The 22,665-nt window shown below is 33.3% G+C and overlaps 1 protein-coding gene across 2 annotated transcripts in view; it reads right to left on the bottom strand.

Annotated features, from left to right (window-relative positions):
* LOC115210194 (toll-like receptor Tollo) overlaps window positions 1–22,665 on the bottom strand; it is a 306,397-nt gene that overhangs the window by 55,399 nt on the left and 228,333 nt on the right. The window lies entirely within an intron of this gene.

Genomic DNA, 22,665 nt, shown 5'->3' with positions numbered 1-22,665 from the left:
ATATTAGAGAATGAATTTTCGCACGCACAAATCGGTCACCAATGCATACACATCCCTACATAAATACGCATATTTGCACATATGTACATATATATATATACTCATAAATTCATATATGCTTACATATAGATATATACGCACGGATATAAATAGATACAAAGTAAATTTGTTTCATTTGGCCGGAGATTTAACCTATTTCCGTATCATGTAAGCTAGTGAAATTTCAAGAATACACTTAAACAGGACACTCGTCTGGGCCACGGGCAGTCTCTGGTTATAATTTATATACATTTCAGCTGCCTACAATGGAGCAATGTCAAACGAAGTGCTTTGCTCAAGATTACAACATGTCGTCTGTCCAAGAATTAAAACCCAGACCTTACGATTGTGGGTCTAATAAAACTGCAACTAGATTATACAGAGAAAGATACATATATAAATATATATATATATATATATATAATATATATATATATATATATATACATATATACATAACAGATATGCATACATATATACACATACGCAATTACACACGTGTGCATTTACATAAGTGCATTACTACGTACACGTATAGGCACACACATTCACCTTTTTGAGCATGCATTCTTACACAGACACGTATTTATGAAAATATGTAAGTATGTATGTGTGCGCCTGTGGGGAGGTGTGTGAATGTATGTTGAAGCGCAATAACAGGATGCCAGCTGTTCTCTCTCTAGTTTCACTTTCCGCTTCAAATAAAAATTGAAGAATTTCCTAATATTTTTTCAAGCCTCTCCGCTGTACCATTTCATCTGTCATAGATATAAAGCCGATAAAATCTACTTATCGAAATTAGTTCATTGCGAATTTGAATTGGAACTATATCGATACTACACGTGGTAAAATTCGTTGAACGATGCTATTAAGAAACGCTTAACAGTCGTTCCACCTGTTAGCAATAGCAACAAAATTTCCGTAAAGTTACTCTCTCCTGTCTTATAGGATAAACAGATTTGAATGATATAGCTGTACAGAAAATAATACGCGATGATTGAGGCAGGGACATCTTTGAACATAGGCGTCTAGGGCTATACTTACGTAGACCAAAGTTGCAGAGAACGGAGACATGAATTGCACGAAAAACAATAACAATTATGATAACAGCAACAACATTGTACCTTCTACTTCAATGATTAAATGAAGTGACAGATTTAATGTTGATTGCATATAAATCACCATCTTAGGCGCAGAAGTCTTTCAAAAAAACATATATTCAAGCCAACTATATTGTAGGACGGTAACTTTTATAACATTACTAACCAACAATAGAACTGAGTATAACAATTTCCAGTATATTCATTGTCTAGTGTTGAGGTTTCCTACAAGCGTTAATTCACGGACTACATTATCGCGATGGTTATTGCTCATTCAATGCGAAATATATTATGGATCCTTATCAGATAATTTGCGACAAATTTCTAAAGACGCTTACGCATGAATAAACATCATTATGTATATGAAAATATGTTTTGTTATTACACATTTTGATGTTCTAGAATAAAAAATGTCTATAGAAAAAGTGAACAGGACGTCCTTGAAATCACCAGAGATAACTTGTGGTGCAACATCAGCCGGTCAGGATGTCAAGAAAAACAAATGCATGAAAAACTTTGTTACTCTTTACTTGCACGCGGTCATTACAGGATCGCTTCCTTTAGTGCAATTCATTGCTTAACTTGCACTTGGCCCTACTCTCGGGAAACTTCAGGCCATGACCAATCTCGATCAATATTAGACGAAAGACAAATGGTAACCGGTAATACATGCCCCAGTTTTTTGTTACTATCCTACATTCTACCTATCTGGTGCTAAACACTGTGATAGTCTATATATCTGTCAAAGAAGTTTGTGAATTGCTTACTTATTCATAAAAAGCTCTGCTTCATGTAAGTTTGTGATCCACTTCGCATTGAGCATATATACATTACTAGTAAATAGGGACGATTATGCTGCGGGATTTGATACTTGTTTTTTTTACTTGTAGAAGCGTATTGAAATAATATTATATATATATATATATATATATATATTATATATATATATATGAGTAAATACGCATAGCATCTCTGCTTAGCCGTAGATGTACCGATAACTAGTTGTTATAACTGATTATTTATAATTCACTGTATTGGAAGGTCTGCCGACGATTATATATACGCATGAATATACGATTCATTTATACATAACCAGATCTTATAATTTCAAAGATTTTTGTAGACAATTGGAAAGACATTAAGAAGTGCCGCTTAGCTGAATTTATATTTCACCTGTTTGTTGGCATGGTGTTAACAAACATTAAAAAACACAAAATATTTCGTTAATAACTGCTATTAAAATATGCTCCATGATGTTAATATAAATAATGCCACTTACGTATATGCACTATTCATGTGCGTGCGTGAGTGTGTATGTGTGCATACCCACCCATATAGCGCAAACTGTAGTTTACGTGTCGCGCTGTTAGGAAGTGTACAGCATACACATACACGCACACAGACACAGTGCTATATTCGTTACAGTAAAGGTGCATATGTCTACATAACTTTGTATTAAATAAATAAATAATTTACCCTAAATTAATTGGCATTTTCTGAGTAATCTAACTTTAATTATGCACATCCCATGTACAGAGATTTAATCCAATTTCTTTAGCTTCCGGCTAAGGAAGTCGTGCTTATGTAATGAAATTTGAGCGGAAATAAACATCACTATGTTTACACCATCTGCTATACAAAACTGTGGAATGTTTGAACCAGCAAAAATATTCAAATTGAAAATTGTGACATTAAAGTTGAATTATTCAAAATGTCCTTGCATGACCTACTTAGAATTATCAGCCAAATCTCCTTGAAGATTCAAGATGCCCTTTTTAGAAACACTAGAATCAAAGCAAATGTTTGAAAACGCGTTTTGTAAAGCGTGTTTTACGTCATTCTACTTTTGTTTCCCCGAGGAAAATGTGTGCATATTCGCTTATCCCTCTTAAATGCTAAATCTAATTTAATTGGAAATAACTGAATTTACTTTCAAACATAATGAAATAACAATTCCCTGTATATCATAAATATAGGAAATATTTTAATCGGCACAACTTAACTATAAGAGTTTTATCACAAACATGTACAATATATAATGAGGCCATTTTTTTTCCAAAATCCTTCAAAATAATCTTTTCGTATCATATTATACATAAAAGAACATACTGTTACAATTACTACAAGTACGAAATCTCCGATAGGCAGCTCAGTATTACTACTCCTATGGCTTTAAAAATTGATAGATATATAAAAGTACACATACTCAAACACGCACAAATAATTTGAAATCCTTCTGTTTATACATATATGCATGGGGGCGCGGGTTTATATGTACGCATGTAGTTTAGAGATAGTCCATTCGCCTAAACAGATAAACTGACAGATATGCGTAGACAGAAAATTATGTTTTTAAGATTTCTTAAAACGAATATACGGTCAAACACGCGCACACATATATAGCCACATTCATCTTAGTTACTAACATCAAAATAGTTTATGCACATTCCATTCTTAATCTCCCATCACACTTATGTTTCTTTATCCACCACTTAATTCCAGCTCTGTCTCACTTTCTCTCTTTCTTCCTGTTTCGTTTACCGAAAACAGACTCACTCATTTCGCCATCATTAGCTTTACACTTTTTAAATTACGTATATTCTGTGTGAGTATATCTAATTACCCTATAGGTGTTTTGTTGCTGAAAATTTTGCACTCAAAACTTAGTAGCTGAGATTTTAGTGTCATAAGAAATAAATCTCGTTGTTTGAAACATTTCTTGCCAAATTTAACATTACGTCAGCGTTAATAATTTTGTCAGTGCTAATAATTGCCTAGAGCGAGGAAATAAAAAAGAAAAGGCTGTTTCATATTAAATTAAATAAAAGGACGAGAAAAAGAAAAGTACAACTCATTTCATACACTTTAAGTCTAAGTGCTGTGTTTTCAGTTTTTATGGGGGAAGTGGGCCTGTATATAGAAAGGTGTTGTAGTAAAATAATTACTATTGCCTACTTGGTAATTTGGTAACCAGGCTGAAATCTTTCCTTCGCTGAAAAGCTCTAATATGACTGTAACATGCTCAAAGTTGTCACTCATACATGCCTTAGTATTTAACATATTCATATAAGTATGTTTCTCACCACATAAGAGCTTCTAATTAAAGTGTTGATAAACACTGTATGAAATATATTCATACAATCGTCAATTACGGTATATAAAGTAACTTCTTTCTGCAATAGGTATTTAATTGTAAGTCCCCGAAAGGGGAGAAGCCGCGTATCTTTTTTTTTTTCATTGCTACTCATGCATATACATTTACATCATTCTCTGAAAGCCATCGATTACTTAAAACGGCGGAGCGTTAATGATTTCTGAACGAAGCGAAATAAGATTGTGTGAGAGATAATCAACACTCTCTCAAAGAATTAGCGAAATAAACGTTAAAATTTGAAAGTAAAACCTACTTCATAGGAAATATAGAATTCTCAAGATATCAAAAAAAAAAAAATAGCAGAAAAATGAATTTTAAAAACAGAAAAACAAGTGAACGCAGTGAAATTCTTGCAATTAATTTGCTTATATTTATTCTAGCATGAAAACACTGTGCAATTTTGAAAATGAAATATGGCTGTATACCATTCATTTTGAATTGAGTTGAAATTTAAGAACGTTTGTTTACAGTTTTTGCGAAATCCTTTCACCGCCTCAATAATTAATGACGCTAATTTTAATCATATTTGGAGAAGAAAGCCATACACATTCAAACACACCCATACACACAGACAGACAGACAGACAGACAGACACACACACACACACACACACACACACACACACACATATATATATATATATATATATATATATTATATATATATATATATATATATGTATGTATGTATGTATGTATGTATGTATGTATGTAGTATGTATGTATGTATGTATGTATGTATGTATGTATGTGTGTATGTATATTCATGTGTGTATGTATATATCTCCACAGAAATATCATAGGCAGTATTTTAAATTAATTTTCTCAACCTGTTCTTGTAAAATTTCATTAATCATAGAGTTGACGAAAAAAATTACGAAATGATTGAACTAGAATTTCTCTAATTCACACACCACTTTACTTACTCTTTCCCTCCCTCCCTTCTCTCTCTTTCTAGCTATCTATCTATCTATCTGACATTCGTATTGTAGCAATTTTTTATACGCTTTAGCAGGGAAAATAAAATGATGAAAGGTGAAGCTATCACAATTTTGCAATATAATATGAGTAGAATTCATATATACATAAACAAAGAAAGCCAATAGAATAATATAGGCTACGATAAAATATGAGCACGTCATGTTTGAAATGAATATCAATTGTAGCACCCATAACAAAGCAGGAGATAACATTATTATTTATACAAGAATCACTCACCAACGACTATTTTTGCGTCTGATGCCTTGGGAATAGATATTAGCACTGATAACTCCCACCCTGCCAAATTAAGCCAAACATAACACAAAACGAAAAGGTTCATTTCAAAATATATGTGAAAATATGTACATAAAATAACAGAATGTATGACCAAGCTTCTAACGAAACTGAGGTGCCGTAGGTTAAAGATAGCCTACAGCTTAACACCGGCAACAATAGATATTCATTAACAAATAATATGACCGTCATAGAATAAATCATAAGCATTTTATAAATCATATATACGGTCTATAGATAGTACACTATATAGAATGTTCTAATTACAGTAAGTGAATAAAAATTATCTGCGGTTACATAGATTTCGCTCATAGATATCATCAATCAGAGCATTCCCATAACTAAACAATTACGAGCAAAACGTTGATATGAGGTTTAAAATTTTGGTCGATTTTATATTGATTTCTAACCAGGTCACATATATTCTTTTCACCTCTGAACTTTTCCGTGTAATCCCGTTGGTGTTACTACTGTTCAGACTAAAATGTATATACGATTTTGGTAGAGAAATGTACAAAGCGGAAGTGTTACAAAATGCAAGTAATTTGAGCATTTACTAGCATTTAATATTGTTTCATTTGGAAAACCAAAGTTTGAGCGAGTAGACATATTCGTTCATCTCTAAGACGATAACATTGACTCATTTCATGGATTTCATTATTCAGATGATTTCAGCTAATAACAACACCAATATAAGTTGAAAATTAGCTGTTGTACGTTGGGCTGAATTAATGAAATCTTTTTAATGATATACGTAGAACTTTGGACTTCCTGAAATAATTCCACATCTGTTTAGATTGTCTGCTCCTGGTCTATTTATCAAATGATATTCCACAATTTCCCATGAAACTGTAATAGGTAGACCTGTCAAAATAAGGCTATGTATTGTTTCTCAAATAATTTAGGGAAGCATTGGAACATGTGCTTGTAGTATTTGATACGTCTATCACCCGAACATCCTCACTCGAAGAAGCAACATATTGTGGAAACGATATTTCGGGAGGCATTTTCTAGTCTATTCCGACAAGATGACTTACGTAGGAGAGTGTAGATGCCGGGTAACAACACCTGATATAAAACCGTTATCAGAGATAGTTGGCAAACCACGGCTCTGTACTTTCAACTTGCTTTGAGGCTGATACTCCTTTTTTCCAGATGTTTTTCCGAGTCTACTGAATACGATGTTAAGTTTCATAACTCTGTCTTTATTGTCAATTTCGAATATTCTTGAGTTAGTGATACCCTAAGTGAACCTTCAACAGTCTTGTGAAAGTTAGTCTAGTATATAACTTCGATTTTTCGGCGAAATTCTTTGCCGGCAGAAAAAAATAATCTAGTCATACATTTATAACTCAATGTGCCGAGGGTCAGACAGACATGACAAACAGAATTTGTGCAGAAGTCACAGATGTGTGACTTAAGATTTCCAGACAATGGACATCAGTTAAAATAAGAACAGTAATAAATGAGTGAAGAAAGAATGTATAGTGCGTATGTTTATTTCGCAAAAAAAGAAGAAATTGCCATCCGGAAATATAACAATACCTATTTCAACATACGGATTCGCAATATATATATATATGGGTGTGTGCGTGTTTGTGTTTGTGTGTTTTGTGTGTGTGTGCGCGTGCGTGCCTGCGTGAGTGCGTGTGTGTGTGTGTGTGTGTATGTATACATATATAACATTGAAATTTCATAGCTTTAGACCTTTCCATTTATTGAGCACTCCGTTGTTACTATAAATGTATACTAAATGCTATGACATACATATTTAAATACAGTTGCCTACATATTTTATTATCGTTACCTCTATTTTTCTCTAGTAGTACTATATAGTACAGTATATAAATTTAATCTTTGTTGCTGTATTTATTTGGGGCATATGTGCTTAGCTTGCGTTCTAGTACAGATTTTCAGCTTATAAGAAATAGCATATTTATGCATGAATATTGGAACAGACATACACCAGGCTTAAATACGTATATTCACACACACACGCGTTAGGGGATGTACACATATATATTGATGGATGTGTGTGTACGCATATGTTTGTAGTTGCGTGTATTTCTAGAACATTAGAGTCACGAAGAATCCGTATGCATAAATGTAAATCAGAATATGAACATGCATTTCGTGTGACTGAGTATTTGCGTATTGTGTACGTAGGTGTCTGTGTGAGTGCGGGAGCGTGTTTCTGTGTTAGCCTGTGCCACATATGCACTGATACATAGATTGATTGCATCTACACTAACCAGCTCTCTTTAGCTATCTTTCCTATGTGTGTTGTATATTTTTGGCAATGTTGATAAAGCTGGTCATATGACAGCTGTTTTGTAAAATGTTTGTGCTCTTCCATGTACTTCCATGTGCGCGTGTATGCGTGTATATCTACGCGTCTATTGCATAAGTTTGTAGACGTGAGTGTGTGCAGACATTCCCCTGCTAGTATCAATATTACAAATAATTTAATTCTTTAGAATGTTCACACCGCTATCCTCGCCACACCATACACTCAGCTCAAAGCAGCCGCACACCTTCCATCTTTGAACCGGTTGAAAGGTGAGGGCAGAGGACCAGAGTACTTATGTGAAGATGTATTTGGCACATTACCAGATCATGTTAGTGGATGCCTGCAGGAATGGAAGGGTTGAAGTGTTAGTGAAATGTTTGTGCCGATGAAAGGTGTTTCGGCCAAGTCTGACTGTGTACATGGTGTAAATGGTATGGCGCTGGTTGATTCTATTATTAGACATCGTTGGTGGCTGATGCAGTTTAACTGATTTGTCTAGTGTCTGCGAGTGACCGTCTGTCTGACTCATTATTTATTTTCTCCAGCTTGTTAACATATGGCTTTCCTCTCTACGCCGACTGAATATCTTATCTTTAGTTTGCTGGAGGAAATTTATTATAAACGTATGGCAACGATGGATGTCTTCTGCCTGATTATTACTGCCAGATTTAATAACCTGTTCTTTTTCTTCCTATTAGTCCGAAAAGAATGGGTTCTTCTTGCAGCCCTTGTTAGGACATACGCAAAAGGTGACGGATTTTGCTTGACTAGGTGAATTCAGTACGGTTTATAGGTGAAACGAATTCTTCAGCTATTACGAATGGTAATGCCTGTAGGGGTGGTATGTATGTATGTATGTATGTATGTATGTATGTATCTATCTATCTATACATACATAATATATACATTTATGTATATATATATATTAATATATATATATATATATCTACATACATATATACTTATATATATATATATATACATATATATATATATATATATATATATACATATATGCATGCATATATATCTCATATATACCTACACATACATGTATATATACAATATAATATATATATATACATACACATATATTAATAACATACATATATATACACAAATATATCTCTTATTATAAAAGGCAGATTTTATCTGCCTCCCTTTGGGAGTTATACAAATCAACAATATACGATTTCTTCAATTACAATTTACCTTGCATTTTTAAGAGTACAATGCATCGCGTCATGCCAGGTCCAGTTTTTAAAATTTAAACTCCAATTAAGCAAAATTTACAGAAAACTCACATTCTGGTGTGTGTGTCAAATGCTTTTCTTAGTCTGGTTTACAGCACACGCAAACGCACACACACAGTGTACAATGAATAAACTGAAACTAATTCACTGTGTTGACAGGTAGAAAATAGAATGCGATGGCGATGGCTATGGCGATGGCGATGGCTATGGCAATGGCGATGGCGATGGCGATGTAATATTTGTTTCTCTCTATGACGCTCATAAAAGCATTGATGTACATGTGTGCGTGCGTGAGTGTGTGTGTGTCATTCCTCACACACACGCATACACATACATATATGAGAGTGGCAAACACAAACGTTTCAAACAACTACATACAAACACGTGTGTGTTTGTTATTAGTAAAAAAAAAGGCGCCAAATCACAACTCACTTATCATTCCAACACATTTGCAAAGACACACGGACGGTCGAATAACAATACAGAAAAGGTAAATTGGTTTTTATTTTACTCTGTATATATTTTATTATATAATATTATATATAGATATATGTATATATAATTGCACCAAACCGCCCGAAAAAATTTTGGTTAATGTGACCAAGCCGCCCGAATTTACCTATTCATATTTAAATGAGAATATCAGAGTAAATCTCTTTAGAACATTCGTGAAAACACGTATTATACTTCGTAAACAGTTCAACTACAGTTTTGTACAAAAATCGAAGTGTAATTTTAATTCCGTGAATTATGGGAGATTTTTTTCCGAAATTTGTCCTATTGTGTTTTCAAAATTTGTAATTCTGACAAAAAATGGATACGAATTTCATTATATCAAGCAGCGAGTCAGAATTCGAAGGATTTTCTACTGAAGACCTTCATAAATCTAACTCTATGACTGAAAAAAAAAAGCATGTGGTATTTGATCTCAACCTAAACAAAGCGAAAGAAACGATAGTTTGTTATTTCCCACAACCTTAAATGAAATTAAGGCCTATTTTGCCATAAATATTATTATGGGTATTAGAAAGTTACCCAGAATAACAAATTCTATCGTAAAATTTTGTTGTATAACCCAATTGAATATTAGCTAATAACCCATTTTCTATAGCGATGTTTGAACAAAATTTTAATAATTTTATATATTGTTGAATTTACCTGTATCTACCTGCAATTAGAGTCACTTTGTGACAAAATTATAGTATAGAATTGGTTGAGAACATTTCACTAAATTATCTTCCAAAAATCAGATTAATGTATTCATAAATAAAAAAGTTATAGTTGTTTAATGAAATCAGACTAAATTTATGATTACGTTAGAAATTAATTGAACACATAAGGGGTGTATTTTGGTCAGAAATATAGTAACGAAAGGGTTAAGAAAAACCAAAAAATATTTTATTCTTTGTAAATGTTGTGTTCAAAATAACATTTTCTTTTAAGAATGTGTATATAACAAAGTATGTGTATATAACTACGTGGCTTATATCTTTATATATAAGAGTGAAGTTGTGTGTCTGTCTCCTACGATTTAGATTCGTAACTACTCCCACATTTTGCGGTGTAGTTTAACCAAAAGCGGGTATCTTATAGTCGTGATTCATATCGAGCCCTTCTGGGTATTAGCGCGCGTCTACGATGAGTCTACGATTTAAAAAAATTTACCATCATATTTTTCCATTTTAATGCATATTTTTCGTTATTATATAAGGGAAGTAACTCTCTAAAAATATCTACGATGTGTCAACGATTTAAAAAAAAATTACCTTAATTTTTTTTCAATTTTTAATGCATTTTTTGCTATTTTTTGGCTATAACTCTCTAAAAATGCTTATATAGTTATTTCCCTTACAAACCCGAGCAACGCCGGGCGATACTGCTAGTATATATATATATAATATATATAATATATATATATATATATATATATATATATTATATATATACATAGATATATACATACGGACACACACAATATATATATACATATAGGTACACATTATATGTATGTATCTATGTGTGTAAACATTTAAATGGTTGTATGAATATGTGTAATCAGGTATATGCGTTTATTTGTAGCTAATATATTTTATTCCAATTCTTAAAACTGAGACACGAAGAAGAACAATACCAATGATTCTTTCTTGGAATGACGTTCAAGACTGTAGGCGTGATTGAGAAGGCACATCTGGATATTAGATTCAAAATTATACAATACAATGGATGCCATAAAAGCGTCGTTGTCCGACTTTCTTGCAATAATCAAGGTGATAGGTTATGCTTCTCCCCTCAAGGAAAAGTACATTAATTTCAAAAGCTTCTACATTTTTAGTTCAGCAGCCTTGGTTTGAGAAGGGTCTACCACAGTCTAAGAAATCGCAGTTGGTTATCAAATATTACTTCTATAGGTTAGAAAGTATGTGCATTGGCAGGGGTATGTGTAGATAGGTAGACAATATGCAAAGACAAATTTCTTGTTAAATATTTTATCTAAAATTTATATATGTTTATGTTCACTAACCATGAATATTGAACATCATTACAACTTGATTTGATTCTACTATTTACCATGACATATAATTGTATAAGGAGCTGAAGCTTATGTCGGAATCGAAAACCACGTGATTGTCCAGCGACTTAACTCAATGCACTACCCTCCATACATTGGGAGATATGCAGCATGACAGGACTGGTGCAATGTTATAGTTTCACGCATCTATTTTCCAGGATAGTAAATATTACGTCACAATACTTGAGCCGAGAGAGAGAGAGAGAGAGAGAGAGAGAGAGAGAGAGAGAGAGAGAGAGAGAGAGAGAGAGACACACACAAATAAATTTTCTCTTCGCTTAGCTATTATTTCGCTGTGTTAGGATTGTCCGCTCATATCATTTGGAATTACCTTGTTTTGTTTTATTTATGATTTTACCATACCCCGAAATTCCAACTGCTGTTTAAAGTGAAATGAAAAGGAAAATAATTGATGCTCCTACTATATATGAGATAAGTCCAAGTCACGATATATAGCTGCTGAAATATGTTTGAGTATATATTATATTCTATTGTAAAGACGCATGGTGTTGCAGACCTTCCCGGTAAGTGTCCGGAAGCAACTAGTGCACAGTAACAATTAATCCCTTTAAAAGCACATCAACTCGACAAAGCAAAAGTAAAACCTCGCTATTGTTTCTAGACCTGCTATTTATAGCAGCAAAGTTTCTCGCAAGTTATTAAGCTTTGCTGCAGTAAGGAAATTATGCATCAGTTACTAAATAATCCTATATATGAGGGACCCGTCAGGAAATCCTTTGATCAGATATCATGCTCGGTCATGTTTGACTCGGAGCTAAACATCAACAAAAGTTTACCTCATTAGATCGAAAGTGTAATTTGTTAGCAATTAGTGAAACAATATTTTTTCTCAGTATATTTCTTTGGACACCATACAAGTGATCATTTTACTTTATATCGATTTCTTACAATGGTACATGAACACAGATTTGTTGTTAAGAAGTGGTATCATTGATTTAATCGATCCTCACGCTTCCCACTAATACACAAAGAGCCTATACTCGACCGGTGATATGCTTGAAGTAGCAAACAAATATCCCTCAAATTGCACACCTTGCTGTTAAAAAGCAAAATAATACAGAGTACATTAAGAATTTAGTCCGGGATAAAATTGGTGTAAATGTAATTTGCACTTGTTAGACATCAAAAGTAACTGATGTAATTTAACTGATTTGGTTAGTCTATGAGTGACTATCTGTCTCAATTGTTATTTACTTTCCAAGTTTATTTGCATATAAATTTCCTCCTACGAGATATGGTAAATCCTGGCTGAAATATGGAAAGTGAGTTTATACGTATGTATCACAAAAAAAAAAAAAAGAAAAGAAATTAAGCTTTAATAAAGTATTGCCTTGTTATTTCTATTTATCACCCGGTCAGATGTTTTTCATATGTGTGAGAATCACGGAAAAAAGCCATACCTTCCATAACCATTTTCCATCTTCTTTTTCTGTTATTTTTTAGGTTTAGTCTCCCCATAACTGAATCATGTATAGTGTCTTTGTTCAAGGGTATACTAAAAGTTAAAAATAAATCTTGACCACGGTTTCTTAGCATTAGTTACTTTCCTGATTTCCCTGATTTCGCTGTCACGACTTCCCACATATACGGGATAAATCGGGAAACATAGAAACAAATGTTAAAAAAAAAAAGCATGAATTTTTCTTTTAAAATCCTCCTGAAAAACCTTTTGTGCCACGGGGAGCATTTAAATATGAGTTTTTACGTATCATTATTAAGTCGTATAGTTTCTTTATGACATTGAATTTTGTTAGAGCTTAAGTGAGTCCCAAATCTTTGAACGGTTAAGAAGTAGTATTAGTAGTAGTAGTAGTAGTAGTAGTAGTAGTAGTAGTAGTAGTAGTAGTAGTAGTGGTAGTAGTAGTAGTATGTGTGTAGGTGCTGTAACAGCGCATCGCTGCATCCACCGTTTGCTGGTGGTTCCCAACTACTAGCGAATGACGCCCCGGCCCTGCACCACTCAAGCCACAACTCCCCAGTCCATGGAGCTGTTTGAGCAGTTGATAGTGAGGGTTTTACGGGGTCGGAATGCAAATCCGACATCAACCACTTTTAAGCATGCTGCACACATCAGTAGAGCAACAAAAAAACAAGCGTTTTGCTCATGAACGCAACGTGCCAACTGGTCCTGGAATCGAAATCATTATCCTCAGATCTTGAGTGAACAACAACAACAACAACAACAACAACAACAGTAACAGGGCCTACAGTGACGGTTTGGTCATACTAAATCCATTAGACGCCATAGAAAATGAAAGAGATTTAAAAGATTTCGTTTTACCCAAGAACTTATGTAAACAAACTGCCTCTGCTGTACCATTTTATGTGATTCGTTTTGCCTTAGAGTCTCCTAAGTACAGATAAAAGGATTTTCCTAGGCCAAACAGTGTGCAGTGTCTATAACAAAAAATAACAATATAGAAAAAAGCGCAAAATGATTTTTAAAATTTATTTAATTAGTGAATTTATCCTCTTTGACGCGGAACCCTAGTGTTCTGAAACAACAGTAGTAACACTTAGTGTGTGATGGAATAAAAATTTGTTGTAATTACCAACAGATTGACATACTCCGCCGATCTTTCTAGTAATTTCGTCATGTTCAGTATGTAAACGTGAAGGTAATGAAAGACGTCTAATAATGCAATGCTTGAGAAAAGTAGATTCGTGCAATACTTCAGCATTACTGAGCCCAAAACCCTGAATTGGAAAATTGGCAATTGTGTAATATACTGTAAATGACACCAAAACTATATTGACATGAGACGAATACCCCGATATAGCAAGAAATTATTGGCCTTCAATATACAAATCTTGAAATACATTATTCACAGTCGAGAAAATGATAGCAATTTTTGTTGCAGATACCTAATAATATGTATCAGTTCTTAAATAACTAATTTACTAACGTTTTTGTCGAAGACATTGACATGAACCACAATCAACATTTTGTATTCTCCCAATTGTTGAGGTGTCATTTAAGAGACGAGCTTGCAATATTCATGTGATGGATAATGCATAAATCTAGAGACATATTTAAAACCTGTTACATTTTATATACACGATATGATATATTATATTATGTAAGCGTCTCATCTCTAAATTTATTTTACACACACGTTACAAAAGAAAATATCCACAAAGGAAGTATTTCTGATAATTCAAGTTGATTCCGCTCCACATCTACAATCATATATATATATATATATATAGTGTATTCAATCATTGATTTCTGGCGAATAAATGAAGAAAAGAAGACTCGATTCATGTTATTGTGCATCGCGTATTTAAACCAAACTGCATTTAAGACAAGTTGCAAGAAAATGATTTCATAAACTCTGTGTGCGAGTATTTGTGTGCGCGCGTGTGTGTGTGCGTACACACGTATATAAATGTATACGATAGTGTGTGTATTTCAGCATGTTTTAGTTCCAATATGCGGTTCTTTCTATTCTGTTGATGTTTTCTCATTTCTGCAAAATTAAACTATATAGATACAGTAAAACCAAATTCCAACTATTACTGCAACTCCTACCACTATTGATAATGATGATGATGAAGAGGAGGATGAGGATGCTGCTGCTACACTTACTGCCATTATCACTACTTCAATACCACTAACAGCAATATTAATAACAGCAATAATAAACTCAAGAAAAACAACAACAAAAGCAACCAAATTCGCTTAGTAGAAATCTCTCACAATCCAAATAAACTTTACACCTGTTTTTAATTACCGTCTTCTACAACATGTTTCTGACACTTATGCTGATTACGGCTCCACCTATTAATAAACCATTAAAAGGTTTCGAACACATCTCAAGAGATTTCAACTTCTGATATCTGATAGAATTTCCAATTCCCTTTATAAGTTGAGATAAATATCTAAGCCTCTGTATTCAAATTTCATTTAAGATTTTGATTTATAGTTTTCAGTTTTTCGTTTTTGTTTTGAATTTTATTTTGATTTCATGTTTAAGTGATATAAATCCCGTAGGATTTTTCTCCCACTAATGTTCCTTTCATTTATCGTTTTCTTTTCCTTCTTACATCTCCATCTCTACCTCATCGTTCTTCTTTCTATTCCTCTTCAATTTCATATTCTCTTTTAATTAGTTTTTCTTTCTATTGGTATAATTTCTCAAGTCCTTCATCATACCTCCTCCCCCACCTTATTATCATCATCATCGTTATCACAATCTTCTTCCTAGTTATATGATCCGCTTACCTTTCTACTTTTCCTCTTCCTTTTCTCCATCATCATCAACATTCTCATAATTATCATTATGAGCATTATGCAGAGTCCTAACGCGCTTAACCATCAACAATTTCACAAACAGTAGCAAAAGAATATATCTGCTCATTCGACCTACTAAATACAGCCACAAAATCGCTCTCAATCCAATTAAATATCGCCTTAAATAAAAGTTAAGTCACAATGAATGATACCAACAACAACAACAACAACAATAATAATAATAATAATAATAATAATAATATAATAATAATAATAATAATAATAATAAATGCGCCCTTTTAAAGCCTGGCTAGGCTCATGGGCCCGGTTTCCCGGTTTCTATGTGCCCGTGTTATGGGATGCATGAGCTTAACGTACGCGTGTTTCTATCGAGAATTTTTGTTCCTTTCGCGGGACATAAAGAGTTTAGATTCCATTTTTGTTGCAACTGGAAAACCACAAACATATTTCTGAACATGGCATCTCCTCATTTGATGGTTAGAAGAGAGTTTTATAACAATATCAATACCATTTATACTTTCAAATAAAACGGATATAAAGAACAGAAGATTTACATACAACTATTATCGTTGAGCTAACAAATCATTTCAAATTTTGACAAACCAACTATTAACAAATCCGCTAATAATAACTTAGCAGTTTTCTTTGTGTAGTGAGCCACGAACAATCCTTGGAAATAAATCAATTTGCAGAAAAAAAAAATCTTATCGGAGTAGAGTGTTGCGAAAATAATACAACCTTGCTCGGTGCATGTATAAAATCATGGGAAAGACGAAGTTGGCATAACATATATTTCCAACTAGCAGTATCGCCCGGCGTTGCTCAGGTTTGTAAGGGAAATAACTATAAAGCAATTTTAGAGAGTTATAGCCAAAAAATAGCAAAAAAATGGAAAAAAATTATGGTAAATTTTTTTTTGAGATTTAAAAAAGGTGGAGTTGCGTCCCCTAGACAGTTTGTGGTATGTGTTTCTGATTCTCGACCCCATGTCGAATTTATCGATTTTTTTCAGAACTGGGGGAACTTTTCAAAATTTTCGCTGCGTTAGTTTTGAATTATGACATTGGGCTATGTGTGTGTCAAGTTTCATCAGAATCGGTTGAAAGCCGTGGTCAGGGTGAGGGTACAAGCAAACAGACACACAGAAACACGCACAGACAAACTGCCGTTTATATAGAGAGAGATTATGAAACGCTTTCCATACACTCTCAGGCTTGCGGTTTCCCATCTATCAGAGCTGAATCAGGCAATATGACAAACTGAGTTTATGTGCCACAAAATTGCCCAAAGTCTGGTGCTGTAAATTATAGGGGGGGATGGAATACAAGAGACATAACTTGGGATATTAGAAATGGTATTCAGTCTTGGCTCGTAGTCACCTTTGCGTTATAGTACAGACAACTGAGGGAAGTAGTAACAAGAAATAGTACGTGATTGGAAGGATACTGTTTGATTATGTTGGAAATGCAAGCGTTAGTGAATCCGAAAGACCAGAAAGCTAAACTGGACATTATTATATCTTGGGTACCCGACGAAACTATTAATTGCTGATGCAGTGAAGAACGTCCAATATTTTTATATGTATTTGGGAATATGTGTTATATTTGTCGGGGGAGATATGAATCACCTCAGTATTATAAGAAAGCCACGAGGTAGAAATTCCGACGCAAGGCAGAAGGAAGAAAGGAGGGAAAAAGACAGAAAGATAGAGATAGAGATTGATAGAGAGAGAAACTGAGAGATAGATAGAGAGGGAGAGAGAGAGAAAGAAAGATGTGCAGCAGGTGAGCTAGCAAAAGTAGCTCGTGTTTAGTACACCCACTAGTAACACTCTGCTGCTTCTCAATGATGACAAGGCTGAAAAGGAATGGAAAACCATTCGAGGCAATCAGCGAATGAAAGAAATGATAAAAGAACAAGACCTTGCCAAAGACAAGTGAAATAAACGAAGGAACAAATTCTAAGTTCAACGTGAAGTGTTTTACGGCCCAGAAAAAGAAAAAAAAGGTAAATGATATCCAGAGTGACGTGCATGATGAAGGAAAAGATAATGTCCTGATTCAAAAGGGAACGATATCTGATTTAGAAGAACATATAAACAATGGATCAATCATATGTAGTTCAAATGGCTGGTTCGTTCATACAGAAACGCGCGAGCAAACACACTCAGAAAGTAAAAAGCAAAGTTCCATTCCGAGTCATATAGACTTATAGGGGCGGTTTCCCGATTTACATGGCGTATTCCCCCACGTCTACGGATGCTGGCGTATATATTCCTAACCTGGATGGTACGCTGGCGTCCACATTTCCCACCTGGACGGGACGCCGCCCCGTCTCAGTATTACTTATTTTTGTCAGTTAAGTAGACTTGAGTAATGTGAAATGAAGTTTTTTGCTCAAGAACACAATTCGTCGCCCGGTCCATGAATCGAAAGCACAATCTAACGAACAAGAGTCCAACATCCTAACAACTAAGCCTCCACCATACATACACGCCAATGTCTGCATTTGATTGGGTATGTGTATTTATATTCATAAATTCTTACCGTATTATACAGAATTTAGTTTAAATTCTGTAATTGTATGATATTTGGCCAAACCCATTTTTTCATATGCTATGTACGTTTCTACGCTCCCTGAAAACGCTTCTGCGACACGATATAGCATGTACTTTGGTAGCAAATTAAATATAAGTTTTATTATTATTATTATTATTATTATTATTATTATTATTAATATATCAAGAAAATGAAATCAAAATATTTTTCTTCTTATTAATCTTCCCTTAACATCCTGTTCTGGCTTCTCAATTCCTCTGTTCAATTTTAAGCAACATATTTCCCATCCAATGTTTCTCACTCTCTTTTTTTCTTCCTTCTTCGTCAACAACTTTCCTACACTTAATATATCTACTCAACATCGTAAAGAAATGCTCAAAGCAATGCTGGTTTAAGGTTGTTTAAAATATAAATATTTAATTAATTGCCTACTTGAAAACTGCTTATTTACACACAAAATTATGCCTACTATATGCATATGGGTGTACGTATATATGTACGCAAACACACATACTTACATATACACACTTACACACATCTCTCTCTCTCTCTCTCTCTCTCTCATATATATGTATATATGTATGTATGTGTATATATATATATATATATATATATATTATATATATATATATTATATATATATATATATATATGTATGTATGAAACAAGCGTACGCACTGAACGTGGAATATGCATAAATGCATAAATATGGAAGACGAAGTTTTTTCATATACTTAAATGAATTGATGTGTATATTATATTATCTCTGTCGCACTTCTTTTAAAAACATAATTCACTGGTAGTTCTATACTGCTTTCTTTGTAGCAGTTCAGTTGTCAAAAAGATCAAAGTTCTCTGACGAATTTCAGTGGAACACGAAACCAGAAATTTTAAGCCTATTAATTTGAAACAAGAACTAAAATTTAATTATGAGGTTTCCTTTCGCAGTCAAATTGTTTATAAACATTTGTAGGCTTCATTCCCATACTACATGCGTGCGCACGTACGTGTGTGTGTAAACATAATTGTACACGGACTGTGGGTATATATAGACAGAACCATCGTTCTTTGTGTATTAAGACGAAGTACCTGGCACGATATTAATTTTCCGCTGTTTTAGGAAAGCGGAGATTGGCAATACCTGATGAGCATTTAAGGAAAAGAAAAGCGAACCTAGTCAATTTTTGACTTATTGTGTTTCTCAAGCTGTTAAAATTCCTGTGCCTGAACCACGCAGTCAACTTTCACAACTCACTAAGTATATGTATTTATTTAATATTGTGATATGACTTTGTAAGGAAGTGTATACATATATCATATATGAGCGTATATATATATATATACTGTCACATACAGTTGTTTGTGTAAGTATATTAGCAGCTATGTCGCTAAGTTATAATATTAATAAACCAATTAAATAAATGGGCTAAGTGGGCAACTTAAGTCAAAAGTTAAAAAGACAGAAACACAAATCCGAATATAATTATAGTGTTCTCACCCAATACCATTTCACACGCAATTAATAATATCTTCCCATATTAACCTAGTTACAAGTGTCTTTCGCCCAACATTAGGGCAAGGAAAACTCAACAGCTTCATTACCCACAATCACATTTAATCATTATATATGTAATTTAGCTTAATTAATTTTCTGGTTGGAGAAACGAATCTGGGGCACAAATTAGTTTCACCAAATGGTATATTTTACAGTTTCATTTGACTAGCCAACGAAATAGTTTTCTATGTGGTTGGCGTTGTTTAGTCCCTAGCTACTTCTGATTAATTATAATTTTGAGCGTTCTGCCATTTTTTTTTCTGTGTGCAGCAAATATAGCTTCAGTTTTCAACGCGTACTTTTCTAAGACTCTGAACCGAGGGATATATGATTGCATTTTCTAGCAAATACATGGAGTACTTCACATTAGTTCCTCCACTGAGACCTCGTTTGACCGGTTCGAATGTCAAGAACATAACACAGCAATGCATTGTAAAAAAGGAAGATAAAGAAAGAAGAATAATTACTTACAAAAGAAATTTGTATATTTATAGAATTCTAATTAGTTTTGTCAGCAAGTAACATTATTTAATAACGTACATCTATATAGTTATATGTTGATATGCATACATACATAAATACATATCCATCTATCTATCAATCTATATGTATATGTGTATATATATACATATATATATACATATATATATATATAATATATATATATATATATATGTATGTATGAAACAAGCGTACGCACTGAACGTGGAATATGCATAAATGCATAAATATGGAAGACGAAGTTTTTTCATATACTTAAATGAATTGATGTGTATATTATATTATCTCTGTCGCACTTCTTTTAAAAACATAATTCACTGGTAGTTCTATACTGCTTTCTTTGTAGCAGTTCAGTTGTCAAAAAGATCAAAGTTCTCTGACGAATTTCAGTGGAACACGAAACCAGAAATTTTAAGCCTATTAATTTGAAACAAGAACTAAAATTTAATTATGAGGTTTCCTTTCGCAGTCAAATTGTTTATAAACATTTGTAGGCTTCATTCCCATACTACATGCGTGCGCACGTACGTGTGTGTGTAAACATAATTGTACACGGACTGTGGGTATATATAGACAGAACCATCGTTCTTTGTGTATTAAGACGAAGTACCTGGCACGATATTAATTTTCCGCTGTTTTAGGAAAGCGGAGATTGGCAATACCTGATGAGCATTTAAGGAAAAGAAAAGCGAACCTAGTCAATTTTTGACTTATTGTGTTTCTCAAGCTGTTAAAATTCCTGTGCCTGAACCACGCAGTCAACTTTCACAACTCACTAAGTATATGTATTTATTTAATATTGTGATATGACTTTGTAAGGAAGTGTATACATATATCATATATGAGCGTATATATATATATATTCTTTTATTCTTCTCATTTGTTTCGGTCATTTGAGTGCAGCCATGCACGAGCGTCACCTTTAGTCGAACAAATTGACTCCAGGACTTATTCTTTGTAAGTTTAGTAGTTATTCTATCGGTGTCTTTTGCAGAACCGCTATGTTACGAGCACGAAAACACACCAACATCGGTTGTCAAGCGATAGTGGGGTGACAAACACAGAAGATAGAAGAGGAGGCTATGACACACACACACACATATATATATATATAGATATATATATATATATATATGTATATGTAAGTATATATATATATATATAATATATATATATATATATATATGTATGTATGTGTATATATATACATATATATATACATATATATATACATATATATATATATATATATGTATGTATGTGTATATATATACATATATATATACATATATATATATATATATATATATATATATATATATATATATATATATATATATATATATATATATGTATATGTAAGTATATATATATATTCTTTTATTCTTCTCATTTGTTTCGGTCATTTGAGTGCAGCCATGCACGAGCGTCACCTTTAGTCGAACAAATTGACTCCAGGACTTATTCTTTGTAAGTTTAGTAGTTATTCTATCGGTGTCTTTTGCAGAACCGCTATGTTACGAGCACGAAAACACACCAACATCGGTTGTCAAGCGATAGTGGGGTGACAAACACAGAAGATAGAAGAGGAGGCTATGACACACACACACACACATATATATATATATATATATATATATATATATATATATATATATATACACAGCGCGAAAGAGAGTGACAGATAAGGTGTGCAGTCGATTTAACCGACTATACTTATTCCTACACAAAAGCTTGACCCTGTGATTAGCTTAGAATTGGTTTACTATAAATATCATAATTGGTCATTCAAGAATTAAACGGTTTGACTTGTAATATGATTGATATGGGCCTAATGAGAACGCTAAATGAATCCGATATATCTTTAAATGTCGTTTGACTGAATCGACATCGAAGGACGCCAGATAATTTTTTTCCGTTTTGAAGTATATTGTTATCAAAGTGTTTGTCAACAGAAATGAGAGTATATTTGATAGGAATAGAAAGTCTATTTTTGTGAAATACGCGAGATGAGAGAAATTAATTTAGGAAAATAGGATGAAAGTAACAAGGTGGACAAACAAAAGACACACAGAATTTCAAAACGAATATAAACA

The sequence above is a fragment of the Octopus sinensis genome, linkage group LG1 (genome assembly GCF_006345805.1).
Source record: "Octopus sinensis linkage group LG1, ASM634580v1, whole genome shotgun sequence".
Classification (NCBI taxonomy): Eukaryota; Metazoa; Mollusca; class Cephalopoda; order Octopoda; family Octopodidae; genus Octopus; species Octopus sinensis.
Note: the sequence above shows the minus strand (reverse complement) of the source record. Positions and strands in the feature narration are given on the sequence as shown.